We start from the raw sequence: 15,171 nt of genomic DNA on the forward strand, positions 1-15,171 counted from the left end.
TAGAGAAGAATTACCTAAGCTGAGATAGATGACCAAAGTGAGAAGAGGCCCTGAAGATAAGTACCTAAGTCTTGTGCTCAGATTGATGATTTACTGATCAAAGTACACTGGGAACAATGGAGTCTATCACAAGTGATTGAGGAGATGAGCATAAAGGGTAAAGGGGCAATAAATAAATAGAGTAACTTGAACACTGTCCTCCTGAAATATCTACTAATATTTAAAAGAAATGGAGAAGAAAGAAAATGTTAGAGTACACACACACACAATGCAGCATTCTGTGAAGGAAAAACATAATATTTAACCATTGGGTGATATGAGGCATTCTGGTAAGGAAAAACATAATATTTAACCATTGGGTGACATCATAAGGTAGGTACTAAGCCAAGTGACATGAAATTTATTAACTAGAAAATAGTTGTAGTTTGTTAGCTACAAAAAGGGGAGCATCCTCTGTAGCATGAATCATTCCTATTATGTTTCAGTAACTTACAACTTTAAGTTACAAAAGTTATAGCTCAGTGTCTTTAGGTCCTGGCCACTTTAGCATGTGCTACCAAGATGCTGTGCTCTGCAGCCTGGATCCACGTGGGAACCGTGGTTTTATTTCTGGTACAACTCGAATGCTGGGCACAGTGCCACGTGCCTGTAATCATAGTGACTTAGGAAGACTGAGGCAAGAGGATCGTAGCCAAAGGCCAGCCTGGGCAACATAATGAGACCCTTCTGGAAAGAGCCAGCTGTTGGGAAACACCGTATTTGAGAAGCTACTTGGGAAGGGGAGGCAGGAGGACTGCAACACAGAGAGAAACTGTCTTAAATGAAAAAAAATAAATAAATAAAACAAGAAAAGCAAACAAAACAGTTTATTCTGTGACCTGGTGGTTAAAGCAGCATTATCTTACTTGACTACCTGTGCAGTTTGAATCCTGGACTTAGTGCTTGAGAAACGCAACTGGCATGTGTGTGTGAGTGTGTAAAATTCCAAAAGGAGGGAGAGCTGGAGAAGGGACTGTGGGGAGACCATTCTTGTGGGGGTGGGGGGGACTTTCTCTTCTCCCTCTTTCTCTCTCTCTCTCTGGTGAACATGCATACCTTCCAACACAAACAAAACAACAAAAAAATAGTATTCATGAAATTGTTGATGTTTTACACTGTTTGGGCTACTATAACCAAATAACATGAGCTGAACAATTTATAAAGAGCATAATTTCATTTCTCATACTTCTGGAGGCTGAGAGGTCCAAGATGAACTTTGACAATTAAGTATAGAGGTTGATGGGGGGATGGAGAAAGAGATAAACTGAAGGAGATTATTAAAATTTACACATTGTTCTATGATTTTAACTTTCTTATAATTTTTTGGAGATGCTATAAGCAGTTAACAAGTCATGGAGATCAACTGCCAAATAAATACAAAAATCCCTTTTCAAAATCCTTGAAAATCTTTTAGAATCATCCTCTATCGGCAAGAAGAACTGTTTTGATAAGAAGTAGTGTTAAAATTTTAATAGCTGCAGATTTAAAACCACTTCTGTGTAGTATCTTAAATAATGAAATAGAACTCAAGAGATCTGTAGTATACACTGAGCACTGCTATTCTATCAGTACTGGTGACATTGGAAATGCTATTTAACCTTTACACACACACACACACACACATATATATATATATTTGCTTAAATCAGAAGCTTGGAGATCTAATTTTCTTAATACAAAGGGATTTGATATCTATTTTCTTTTTATGTCCTGAGTACCAATCTTATGATTACATGACAAATTCTCATATATGACAGGCCTCCTAACTTGATGATATGTCTAAATCTGACTTTCTTTATAACATTACATGCCCTCAATGGTGAGTGGTTATAGCATACATTAATGAATATCATCACATTCTGGTAATAAAAAGTAATTTTATTCTCTTTATGGACAAGTCAAGAAACTTAGATTTCATTATTTCTATCTGCTTCTCTTGAGTTGTGTGTGATTGTTATATATTTTAATCCTGCATTTTAAATCCTATCAGAATTGATATTTGGGCCAGCAGGTGGTGTGGTGTTTAAGGCATTGGGTCCCAGAAGACTAACTTCATAGTTAGACTCCCTGATCTGGTGGCTTGAAAAATACACGAGGCACCTGTGTGTAAGTGTCCAAAGTCATGAGAAGAAAATGAAGGAGAAGGGATTGCAGCATGGCTATTCCTCCCCACTAGGGGAGGGTGATTTCTCACTTTCCCTCTCTATGTCTCTCTGTCTGTAACACTCCAGTGAGCAACATGCCCAATAGCAAAAACTGAAAAAGAAAACAAATTATTATTGTATAAACGTAGTACTTCTTTAGACTTAATTATATAGTTATAAATTCTGTTGCGCTTTTGTTTTTCTTGCATGTACATACTACTATCTGGGTTTATTTTATCGATCGTAGAAAAATATATTTTAGTATTTGCTTTGTCCAGTATGTAGACCACTAATTTTCTCACTATTGCTTTTCTGGGAATGTCTTTATTGTACCCTCAGTTGTGAAAGAAGATGGTTCTCTGAATTTTCAGTATTTTCTCCTATAACTTTGATGCTATCATTCCATCATGGTAACTGTATTGACTTTTTTCAAAGTTTTATTTTTATATTTGTTTCCAGAAATTTTACTATAGATCAATGTGTTCAGTTATGAATTTCTTATATGGATCTATTCTAGTGTTTTATAGTATTTCTTCAATTTAAAATTTATTTTACCAGATTGGGTAAGTTTCCAACTGTCTTGTTTTATTATGCCCTCCTCATCTTCCTCAAATAGGACTCCAACGGCCCAAAGGTGAACTATTCTTGCTGTGTAGCTATCACTTCAGTTGTCTTCCACATTGTTCTTCTATGTCTACGTGTCTCATTTTGTGTAAGTTCTTCTTAATATAATTTCTGGTTCAGAAATAGTCCTTCCAGGGATCAGCAGACACTTCAATAATTATGTTGCTGGACTCTCACATAGTCAACCATGGTTTGAGTCCCAGAACCAGTGGCTTAAAACTCACGTCTGGTGCATTTGCTTGTGTGCCCAAAATCCTAAGAGGAGAAAGGATTGCTGTGTGACCATCCCCCCGGGAGACTTAGTTCTCATTTTGTGTTTCTCTGTCTCTCCAGTGAGTGCACATGCCATAACAAAAATATCTCTTAAAAAAAAAAGGAAGAAACATTCCCTCCAGCTAATTCATTTACTAACGTCCTAATTTTATTTTTTTAGAATAATAATTTTTATTTCTTCATTAAATGCTCACTTTTGTCTTTTTCTCTTTGAACATAATGTATCTTTATTATTTGTCTATTAAAGAAAATACCTGTTGAGACCAGCAGTTAGCATAATGACTATGTCGCTGGACTCCCACGTAGTCGACCGCAGTTTACGTCCTGGACCTGGTGGCTTAAAATTCACGCCGGGCGTGTGTGCGTGCATGCCCAAGATCCCAAGAGGAGAAGGGATTGTAGTGTGGTCATCCCTCCTGGGGGGTGATTTCTCGCTTTCTGTCTCTCTGTCTCTCTCTGTTTGTCTGACGAGCGCACGCGCCCTATAGCAAAAACCTCTTCAAAAAAAAAGAAAAGGAAAGAAAAGAAAATGCCTGTTAACATTCAATACTTTTTTCTTTTATTAATCCAAATGAAATTTGCATAATCATCTTAGTACCTATGCCACATAATTAGTTTTATATTCTTTTCAGTTGTCAATGTAATATTATTTCTTGAGCGTTGTTATTGTTATTGACTCACACAAAGAGTTAGAAAGCACACTACTAGACCTTTAATATTATCTGCATGAATATTAAGAATCTCTGTCTCATTGGTTTTCATTCATTCTTCTTCTGGACTGGTAACTTTTCTTTTTGATGAAAAAAAGTCTTTATTTAATGAGAAACAATTAAAAGGTGATATAAACAGTCCAATCAATAAAATTTTATCCTTGAAATCATGTAACTTTTCCTCAAGATTGGTACATATTCTTGTGATGCTCTCAAAAGTAGATTTGGGGTTCAGTTTGACTCATCAGTAGGTATTTGAGGAGAAGCGCTACAGGATACAGATGTAAATTGAGTAGCAGCTTTTCTTAGTTCTCTTTTTTTGTTTTGTTTTGTTTTGGGAGAGGTTTTCACTATAGGGTGCGTGCGCTCACCAGACAGACAGAGACATAGAGACAGAAAGCGAGAAATCACCCCCCAGGGGGGATGGTCACACCGCAATTCCTTCTCCTCATTCTCCTCTCCAGATCTTAGGCATGCACGCACACGTGCCCGGTGTGAGTTTTAAGCTACCGGGTCCAGGACACGAACCGCGGTCAACTACGTGGGAGTCCAGCAACATAGCCATTACGCTAACTGCTGGTTCCCAGTTCTGTAGATATACTTCTTTCCAATTCTTGCTCCATCTGAAACGAGAAGTTCTCTATGGTGTTATTTGAAGGCAGGAATAACTGAGGTTTCTCTTGAAATAAGATTTTTGTTGTGCAGTATACTATTAAGATTTCCCACATGAGGTGACTCTAGAATTGGTCTTATAGTATGGCTGTTGAGTAAAGATCTATTCTGCTCTTTCTCCACAAGAAATTTGGCACTGACTGCTGCTAACTTTTTTAAATTGTATTTTATCATTCAAATGTTTTCATACTCATTTTTAAGACTTTTCATTATCTGATAGTACGTAGTTTGGCTCCTTGGCGTATGATCTATCCCTCTCATCCCAAAATGTAAATATTAATCACAATAACCTTAGCACCTAGAAAAATGTCTGACAAGTAGTAGGAACTCAAAGATATTTAGTAAGAAATAGTCTGGTATCATTCTATGTCATTTACCACATTATTGATTAAGATACTGAATGAATTATAGGGTCAAGACCTGGACTTTATTTTTGGAATTTTTATCTATAAATAAATAGAACTTGCATATGGATATTCAATAAATTCAACCAACAGTTGACACATATTATTATTATTTTTAAAATCATCTTGAGAAAGTTTTCCAAATAAGTTAGAAAATAAAGGAGCAATACATCCATTAATCATATTTAGTAACAGGAATATCACTCATGATACGAATATCACTTATAGAAAAGAAACCCCTAGAGAGTAATAATTCCTTTTACTTTTTTCTAGTGCCATTTTATTTTATTATTCTTTCTATAATATTTTTGGAAATTAATATTCTTAGCCATTTGGTTATTTTCATAATCTTCTATTTTCTACCCCAAATTTCCCATTCTAAAAATCTTGGTCTGCTGACTTTAAACAATGTTGGACATTCACATTTAAAAATAACAAAGTTATCGTCCTTTCCAAATTAGAACTGGCTCATTTTGAACACTAGAATATTGATCTCTATGTTCCCATCACTCTCTTCCCCATCGTTAAGTTCCAGAGATTTATAAAGTCTCTCTGTGTTCTGAGCACAAATTATTTTAAGATTTTCAAATGGAATTTATTTGATTTGGAAGATTTTGATTCTTTAGAAACAATAATCCTTCTTTAGTATTCTCCTTAATGTCACTCCACTTAATTTTTTAAAAACTATGTTTATTCTACCATTTTAATTTTGAAATAATTATTTTGGGTAGAGAAGATAGAAACAAAATGCAGTAAAATAATATTTTGTATCTATCCTTTTCTGATAATACAACTCATACCACAACAACCTTGTCTTTTCTTTCTTTTCTTTTTTTTTTAGCCTGAATTAGACCAAACTTTGTCCTAATTTTCTCAGAAGTCTCAATTCATTCTGGATTTTCACCTTCCTGAAGATACTTGCATTCTCTGTTTCTCTCTTGAATCATTATACATTGCTCTCAGTCAATCTTCAATTTACAATATCGTGCCCTTCATGGTCAGGTCAGTTAAGGATCCATGTGAAACATGTAAATTGTTCAATTTGAATACATAAAACAATACAGCAGTAGTTAAAATTGCCTGTACCATATAAAAACTATGAGCCTTAAAGTATCACCCCATTAGGAAAGACCAATTAAAAATTGTGGCTTTCTCACTCTTCCCTGACGGTCATTAGAGCAGAGGTCTGAGATATTGAAAATTTGGTTTGAATTATCTGTATTGCATATTTCTAAAAGAACACTGGTTCTTTTTATAATATGACACAATTTCAAACTGATTTTTAAAGTATAGTATAAATTTGTATAATCATACAGCCATATATTCAACAAAATTCTAAAAAACGAATGTGTACTTCTCTAAGAATACATCTTTGGACTCTTAGCTTTGCAGCAGGAGCTCTTCCCAGACTGGTGCAGTCCTCATTTCCACAAAACACAACATCAATTTTTGAAGTTCTATAGATATCTACTCACCAGGTTGAACCCTCTCAGACTACTATAACCGCTTTCAGAAACAAATCTGTCGGAAATTTTGGAAGCAGGCTTCTGTGTGCTTGACACAGGCTGTTTATAACATCTGGGTTAACTTTTAGGGACTGCAGACTCACCACACATCATATGAAAGGGTAATTAGCTAAAGAAAGAACTGGAATCCACAAGTTAGAATAGTTGCTGCTATTTAAAAGACAACAAGGGAAAAAAAGGCAAGGACGGAATGTGAATTAAAATTTAACTTTTTTCATAAACTTGAATCCTTAGGAAAAATGAAAGCCAAGATGACTTAAATATCAACTTTCCAAATGTCCTAACTTTTGCCTAAAGTGTGTTTCTGACCTAGACTATACCCTAGAGAAAAGTATAACCTTTGATGACCAGCAAAGTTTTAAAAACTATGAATGCTTAACTACAAGCTTTTCGAAACCCTGTATAACATAATGATGTAACTTATATTTAGGAAAAGGATCACATCATGTCCCTCTTCCAGTGCCTTTATAAATTATTTTAAGTAGAAGCCAAATTCTGCATTTCATAAATGCCAGTGGCTGTTAATTTCCTAGGTGCCAGGAAAATCTAGATTGATAGGTTGGGTTTCAAAACAACAGGGTAATACTTTCACTCATATGTTCCACCTCAAGTACAAATCTGAGACATTTACTCTAGCAAGAACTACATTGTTCAAATTCTATCCCGTCTATAATTGTTTGTCGTTATAATCATATCCCAATTTAGTCTCATCAGCAACTTCCATCTGTTAGAAAAGAAACTTCTATATTAACAGGCATATCTAAAGTTGGTTCTCTCAGAAGTACTGTCTGAGAAAGGGATACTCGCACAAGTGATTTTCAGGAAGTACTTTCAGGAGAAACCTGTAAAGTAGTGAGGAATACAGAAATAAGGAAGGAGAAAAGGCTTAACTAAGATATGGGCTCAGTCAAAAGCTATTCTTTTCTGATGCCATGAGGAGCTCTGAAGCATAAATAGCAATACCAGCATTTACTCCACCCAACTAAAATGGAACTGACTACATGTCATTGACTAGAACCTGCTTTAACAGTGAGAGGACATAGGGGACCAGCTCTTGGCTTAATGACTATGTCACTAGACTCCCATGTAGTAACTGTGGTTCGAGTTCCAAACCCGGTGGTTTAAACTCACACTGGGTACATGTGTGTGCATACCCAAGATCCTGAGAGGAAAATGGAAAGAAGGGATTTCAGTGTGGCCATTCCCCTCCCGGGGGTGGGGGGTGATTTCTCACTTTCTGTCTCTCTGTCTCTCTCTGTCTTTCTGGAGAGCGCACGTGCACTATAGCAAAAAAAAAAAAAAAAACACAAAAAAACAAAACAAACAAACAAACAAAAAGAAGGAGAGGACATATAGCCCCTAGAACATCTCCTGAAAATTTTCCAGTAGATATGAACAATCTTTTGTGAAAATGTAAATAGGAGCCGTTCTGTAGCAGCTAGTGGTGAGAGTACTAACCTACTAAAGGAAGTCTAATGGAGCATCATCCAGTATCTTCTATAAGGAAATCACAGAAGCAGACAGTAGTACGTGAATTCAAGGGATTCCAGTTAGTTACCTTACAGTCATGACTGCGTTAGTGAGCACGTTGCATCTTTGAGTAGACGACTGCAACCACTTGCCACTACAAAATTCTGCAGCTGGACGGAAACAGACAGTCCTGGAATATTGTTTCCAAAATTACCTCTTAGATTTGTTCAGAACTACCCTGAAATCTTGCATTATATGATCTCCTGTAAATGTTAAATAAACTGATTATGAACTTTACACATAAAACGAGGGAAAAGATAAATAGGCCCATCCTTGGTTACCCAATTATAACTTAATCACAAAAGAAGACGGGAAAACCTTACAAGGCAAAAGACAAAGCCAATGACTCATGGAGAGAGAAAGAAAGACAGAGAGAAAGGGAGAGAGGGAAATCAGTTGAGTTAAGTTAGAAGTATCCCCGGTATCAGACATTATCCCTTAAGCGGGAGATAAATGCATGCCAGAATTTTATTAAATATTCTTTCTTAAACTTATGCAATAATTTTTATACCTCATACATGTAGTAACTGTCTTCAAAGTAGTCGATTATGTATTAAGTGCCTGAGATCAAATTTTGGCAAGTAACTTGGGGAAGAACATATATGTACATCTTACTTAATGTAATAAAAAATACATAGACAGATAAAATATTACTCAATTCAGACAAAACACTCATGGGTAATAAGGTATGAAAAAGGACAATGAAACAGCAATTTTAATGCTCATGTTTAAGCTCTTCTGGGGAAAGGATAGATTATTTTCAGCAATGAATTCATTATAAAGTACATATATGAACATATGCTATTAAATATATATGTATTATACATTTACATATTATATAAGAAAGTTTCCAAAAGTTTGTGGAAAAATGCAATTAAATTATAAGCTTGTTTGGTGACAAAGAATCTTTGAAATTCATGTAATTTTTTTTATAATACATGTTTCCTGTGAAATTTTATGAAAACCTTTATATATTATACATTATTATATGTTTATATATAATTTTAATGTTATATAGTATGCATTTAAAAAGTTATGATTTATATTATATATTATTATATAATTATGTATTTTATTTATATTATTATATATATGTATACATAGAGAAATATAGATACCTAAAGGCCTTCAAAAAGTTCATAGGAAACATGTATTACAAAAACCTACATGCATTTGAAAATATACATAGTGTACATATATCTACAAACATGCACAGATATACATACAGATATATGCATATGTGTGGATGTTTGTATGTATGCATACATACACACATTTATGTGGACATAACAATTTAAAAACTGATTTTGATCATGTCCCTTCTGTTCCAGGACTGAAATAAAAGGTCATGTGTAGAATGTGTTCCTGGTGTACCTACTACTTTGAGGCCACTTCCTCTTAATATGTTATGATGCCTTGTCCTTAAATGGGCAATTTAATCAAAAGTTTAAGAAAATAACCATATTGCATGTTTTACATACAGAGTATTCCCAGCTTCATAACATAGAACAATTTAGCAAGGTGTTTTAACACATTTGATAACTGCCAGATTCTGATTTCGTTTTAGTGCCATAGGGATCCTCTGCAGCTGTGGGCTCACAGGCACAGCAGCATCTGGCACTGGGTGGCAGGAGGGAAGACATCTAAATCTGTGTGCGCAGTACTGAAATGTTTGCTAGCTCAGACCGGCTCAGGAATTCCTTCTCACTCTACCTGCGGTGACTTTTTTCTCTTTATGTACACAAATTGTAAATGGGTCAGAAGACCATTTATTAAAGATCCATATAAGTCAGTGATAAATCTAATTTAGATAAATGGTCCATTCTTGGTCAAAACAAGATGATTTTTGTCTAAAGTACTTTGATTCATGCATCTAGGCATAACTCCAATTATCCATTAACTATATTGGAGAAAATTTTAGCAATTATGTATTTTTATTATAATTTTGTCTTTGAGAAATTATATTGAGAAGCTTAATAATTTTTGGAGTAAATTATTATTATTGTTATTATTATTTTATTTCACCACAGAGCATGGCAGAGTTGGGGTGGGCAAAGCATCCCACACTGGGTTACACAATCTTTTTCTTCCATCTCCCCACCCTGTCAGGATTTGGAGTATTCATACACATGTACCCAGGGTGTTTGTTAAGCTGTGGGGTCCAGGACTTAATCTGTTCACTGAGCCTTGTGGGATCTAGCGCTCTTAACTGCTAGACAACAGGGCTAGCCCTAGAAGGTAGTTTTTGAACACACTATTTCTATTCTTCTTCTTCAAATATCTCCCAAATCTACAAAGATGGTAATGGCATATTCATAATGAAATAATGTGCTACAAAATAAACTTTATGGCAGTGAACTAAGAAAGCTTGATTACTTTGAATATGATTTTGTTTATCAGTATGTTCATATTTTCTTCCTATACCATTTGCTCTAGTTATAACTAGAATTTATTTCTACAATTTTACATACTCATTTCAACAGATAAATTATCTGTAATGAGTTGCATCTGATATTTTAAATATTTGTAAATAAACACCAATCCCAAATACTCTTTGAAGCAAATGTTATTTTCCACTCCATAAATACCATAAAATAAAGCAGATCTACACAGAGTTAGTCCAGTACCACATCTTTCTCAGAAGCCATAGAGGCATTTTCTTGTTTACTGCCACTTCATGGCTGACATTTTTACTTTGATTCTTAATAAAAGGGATGCAAATGCCAGTATAAGGAACATATCTTCTCCACAGACATGTTTAACTTGCTTTATAGTGTTTAAAATTCTTGCAAATAACATTTTAAAATTGGATGATTTTACTTAAGTGTGCTAAAATACGGTATCTCTCTCTTTTTTTTTTTTTTTGAGAGAATTTTTTTTTTCCTATAGGGTGTGTGCGCTTGCCAGAAAGATAGAGAGAAACGGAGATACAGAAAGTGAGAAATCACCCCCCAGGGGGGATGGCCATGCCACAATCCCTTCTCCTCCATTCTCCTCTGGGGATCTTGGGCACTCATGCACACATGCCCGGCGTGAGTTTAAGCTACCAGGTCCGGGACTCAAACCGCCGTTGATTACATGGGAGTCCAGCAACATAGCCATTATGGTAACTACTGGTCCCAAAATATGGTATCTCTTGAAGAAAATGGAAGTGCTACTGCAATAGACCCTAATGTTACCCTGGAAACACATAGCTATGACTGATTAAGGACTGCCAGCTTTAGTAGGGAGAAAGCACCATGGTCCCTAGCTACACAGTGAGGGCCTGCAAATTTAAAACCAACTCTTCTTATCTTTTCTTTCCTTTCCTGGTTAAATAGCCAACCAAATCCTAGTGGAACTCTAAGTTTGGGTATTCTACCAGAACTAATTTTATTACTTTTTTTGTTTGTTTTTTAGTGTGTTTGTATGTTTTGTTTTTTTACTTTTGCTTTTGCTTTTACATAACCTAAGATTCTTCTGTACAGGCAATAAAGAAGTATCCTGGTCAAGCTTTCTGAAAAGATACATATTTAATTCAAAAATATCTAAATTCACTCTATTTTCTCTTTCCTTTTTCATTTTTTCTCAGAAGAGTTCATCATTAATAAAAATAAAATAGGAAAACATTCATTAAAATGTGTCATCTACACATAAAGAACACTTTTATATAATATATTCCTAGTCATTTATAGTAAAAATAAAACATTTAAATAGACATTCAAAGGTCAGTAACATGCTGGTAACATCACATATGCAAATAGCATATCTATAAATGAATATGTAATTTTTAAAAAAGTGGGTGTACTTTACTACTTATTTGCAACATATATTTACACTAAAAGCATAAACACATTTGATGACAAAATAATAAATGTCGGCATTATCATCTTAATGGCTATATAATATTCTATTTGATGAATTAAAAAAGATAATTACTTCAGTGGTCTTCAATTATTGACCATTCATATTATTTAAAGGCTTTTTTAATATGATAAACAATGTTTTCTGGACACTTCTGAAGCAGAAATTTCCTAGTCATGCTTAATTATTACTTGAGTGCAAATTCTTAAAAAAGAAATATCCAGGCAAATGGATCCATATTTCTAAGATTCTAATGCTTATTATTACTATTCTTCTTATTCTTCTTATTATTTTGGAGAGATTTTTGCTATAGGGTCCATGTACTCACCAGAGAGACAGGGACAGAAAGCGAGAAATCACTCCCCCCCCCCCCCAGTGGGATGGCTACAATGCAATCCCTTCTCCTTTCTCCTCTTGGGATCTTCAACACGCACACATGCCCGGCATGAGATTTAAGTAGCCAGGTCTGGGACTAAAATCATGGTCCTCTACATGGGAGTCCAGTAACGTAACCATTATGCCATCTGATGGTTCCTAATGCTTATTATTAAGGTGCTTTTAGAAATATTATAACAATTCATATTTCTACCATTAGTATAAGAGAAACACATTTTCTTTCACCATATAGTAATATTAGCTTCTTATTAAGAAGGTATATCTACTTGATGAGGTGTTTGTTTATTTGTTTGCTTGCTTTAAACTGCCAGAGATATATGCTCTCACCAGAGAAAAAAAGATGCAGAGATATAAAGCACTCTCCTTGGGAATTGTATTGTCATAAGTGTTCCCCCTCCATTTTTCCATCTATTCAGGAATTGGGGTGGGGCAGATACACACATGGATTTAGTGTGTTTTTCAAGCTGCCCAGGCCAGGAGAAAAACCACATTCAGTCCTGTAGAATGGTTCACTTAACTACTATGCCATGAGCCAGGCCAGAGAGATTTTTAAAATGTAGAAAATGGGGTAATGTCGCTGGACTACCATGTAGTCGTCCATGGTTCAAGTTCTGGACCCAGTGACTAAAACTCACGCTGGGCATGTGTGTGTGCATGTTTGAGATCCTGAGAGGAGAATGGAAGAGAAGAGATTGTGGCTTGGCTATCCCTCCGGGGGTATATATATGTGTCTGTGTGTGTGTGTATATATGTATATATATATACACACACACACACATACATATAGATATAGATATATATGTATATTCACACACACACATACATATAGATATATACTAGCCATATATATATATATATATGGCTAGTTTCAGCACAGGATGTACCCATTCAAGTCCATGGCCTCCAATCATGAGCATCACCACAACTGAAAGGTGTTTAATCCCCAGAGGCTGAGAGTGAATTCTGGAGACACTCTGCCTAGGTTTAAATCTAGTATTACCAGGAGCACCATCGTTTAATAGTCGCATTGCTGGACTTCCACATAATCTACCACAGTTCGAGTCCCAGACACAGTGGCTTAAAACTCATACTAGGCACATATGCATACTTGCCCAAAATCCTGAAGAAGAATGGAGGAGAAGGTGTTGTGGTGTGGCCATCCCTCCTGGTGGGTGATTTCTTGCTTTCTGTCTCTCTGTGTTTCTGAGCACAAGCACCCTATAGAGAAAATCTATTTAGAAAAAAAGGATAGAAAAAGAAAAATGCAAAAAGAAATCTAGCATTACCACTTATTAACAATACTGTATCAAATGACCATTTTTATCTCTCTGTTAGTCACTTGGAAGATTAAGATTATTTTGGAAAAAAGTAAATAAAATCAGTATTTTTATAATGAAATTTTACGTATTCATGACATGTATTACTTAATTCTCAATGAAATATGCTAAGACTAGTTTGCAAATTTGAAACAATATAATTTCAAATTCATTACTAGCAAGCAAGAGTCAGCTGCAAAACAGTGTCTCCATGCTTCAGAAGCCTGTTCTGTTCTGTGGCTGTATTCACTGTTGTGCCTCCTTGAACATTCAGGACTTCAGTTTTAAATACATACACAATTTAAACAAAATTAAAGATGGTTACAAAAAGAGATTAACAACATATTTTAGAAGATCCATCATATACTACTAATATCTCCCATTTACTTTCAACCGAAAATTAGTGAATTACATTAACAAAATTAGTAAATTATGTTAATTTATAAAAGTGTAAAACATATTTGAGGCTTTTTAGAGCAATTATTTAAAAAAACTGTTCTTCTGAGTTCAAAATTCTCAAAAATAGTCAAGATTTTAGTAAGGCATATTGGGATGTGTAGAGTCTAAAAAGAAAGGGAATTGTTATTGTCTAAATTAATTACATAAATAAATAAAATAGACTAGAAAGTTAAGGAGGAAAGTATACATTGGAAAATTACTACCCAATACAGTATCCTCTAGACAGGTGTTATTTAAATTTAAATTAATAATAATTAGTAAAGCTAAATTAAATTGGACTTTGCTGTCTCCGTTTCCTTGGCCGCATGCCGTATTTTAAATGCTCAGTAGCCATATATGGGTAGTGGTTACCACAGGGGACAGTGGATTTACAAACATCCCATAATTTCAGACAGCACCACATTAGGAGATGAAATGACATTTAACAGAAGGAAAGCATCACATCTGGCATAGTTAGAATTCCACTACAAAGTCATTACTTTAAAAGTCCTTTTCTCACGAAATCCAAGAATTACAAAAGTAAAGTACCATTATAGAGTACATTAGAAAAATAGTTCAAGTAAAACTTTTAAAAGTAGTTTAGGGAGGTAGCTGATAGACAAATGATATATAGAAAAATAGACAGGGATAGGAGAATTTGAGAGGAATTTGAGAATGAAATAAAATTAAATGTAATCATACATGCAAAATGGCACTACTACCGTAAGACCACTCAAAATGGCAGTTCTGTTTAATATTTTTAATGCAAGTGACTATAATATAATTCTTTTTATTTTTTTTGAAAATTTAATTCTTTTAATTTGAAATAAACCGATAGTGAAAGTGAAAGAAGACTATATGGACACCTAACTCTTCTCCATTTATGTTCACCCACTGTCATCCTACTATATAATGCAATTTTGAGATTCAATTGCCTTGATGAAGGAAAATTGGAAGAAACTTATTCTAAACCAAAGCTCCATTGTTATTTGATACAGATAGGGCATTTACTCACATATTTTATGTGTAGACCACTCAAGCCTATATAGAAATGCCATTGTATCATGGGTCCACACTTACAATGGTTCTGATTCAATAGCTATCCCAGTAATAAGAATGAGTAATAAGTTCACTGTAGCTTGAGATCTTATTTAATGTTAGTTAGGCCTGGATCCCAGATTTTTTTTTTTGAGAGGTTTTTACTATAGGGCGTGTGCGCTCGCCAGACAGAGAGAGACAGATAGAAAGGGAGAAAT

The sequence above is a fragment of the Tupaia chinensis genome, unplaced genomic scaffold (genome assembly GCF_000334495.1).
Source record: "Tupaia chinensis unplaced genomic scaffold, TupChi_1.0 Scaffold142527_1, whole genome shotgun sequence".
NCBI classification, from domain to species: domain Eukaryota; kingdom Metazoa; phylum Chordata; class Mammalia; order Scandentia; family Tupaiidae; genus Tupaia; species Tupaia belangeri.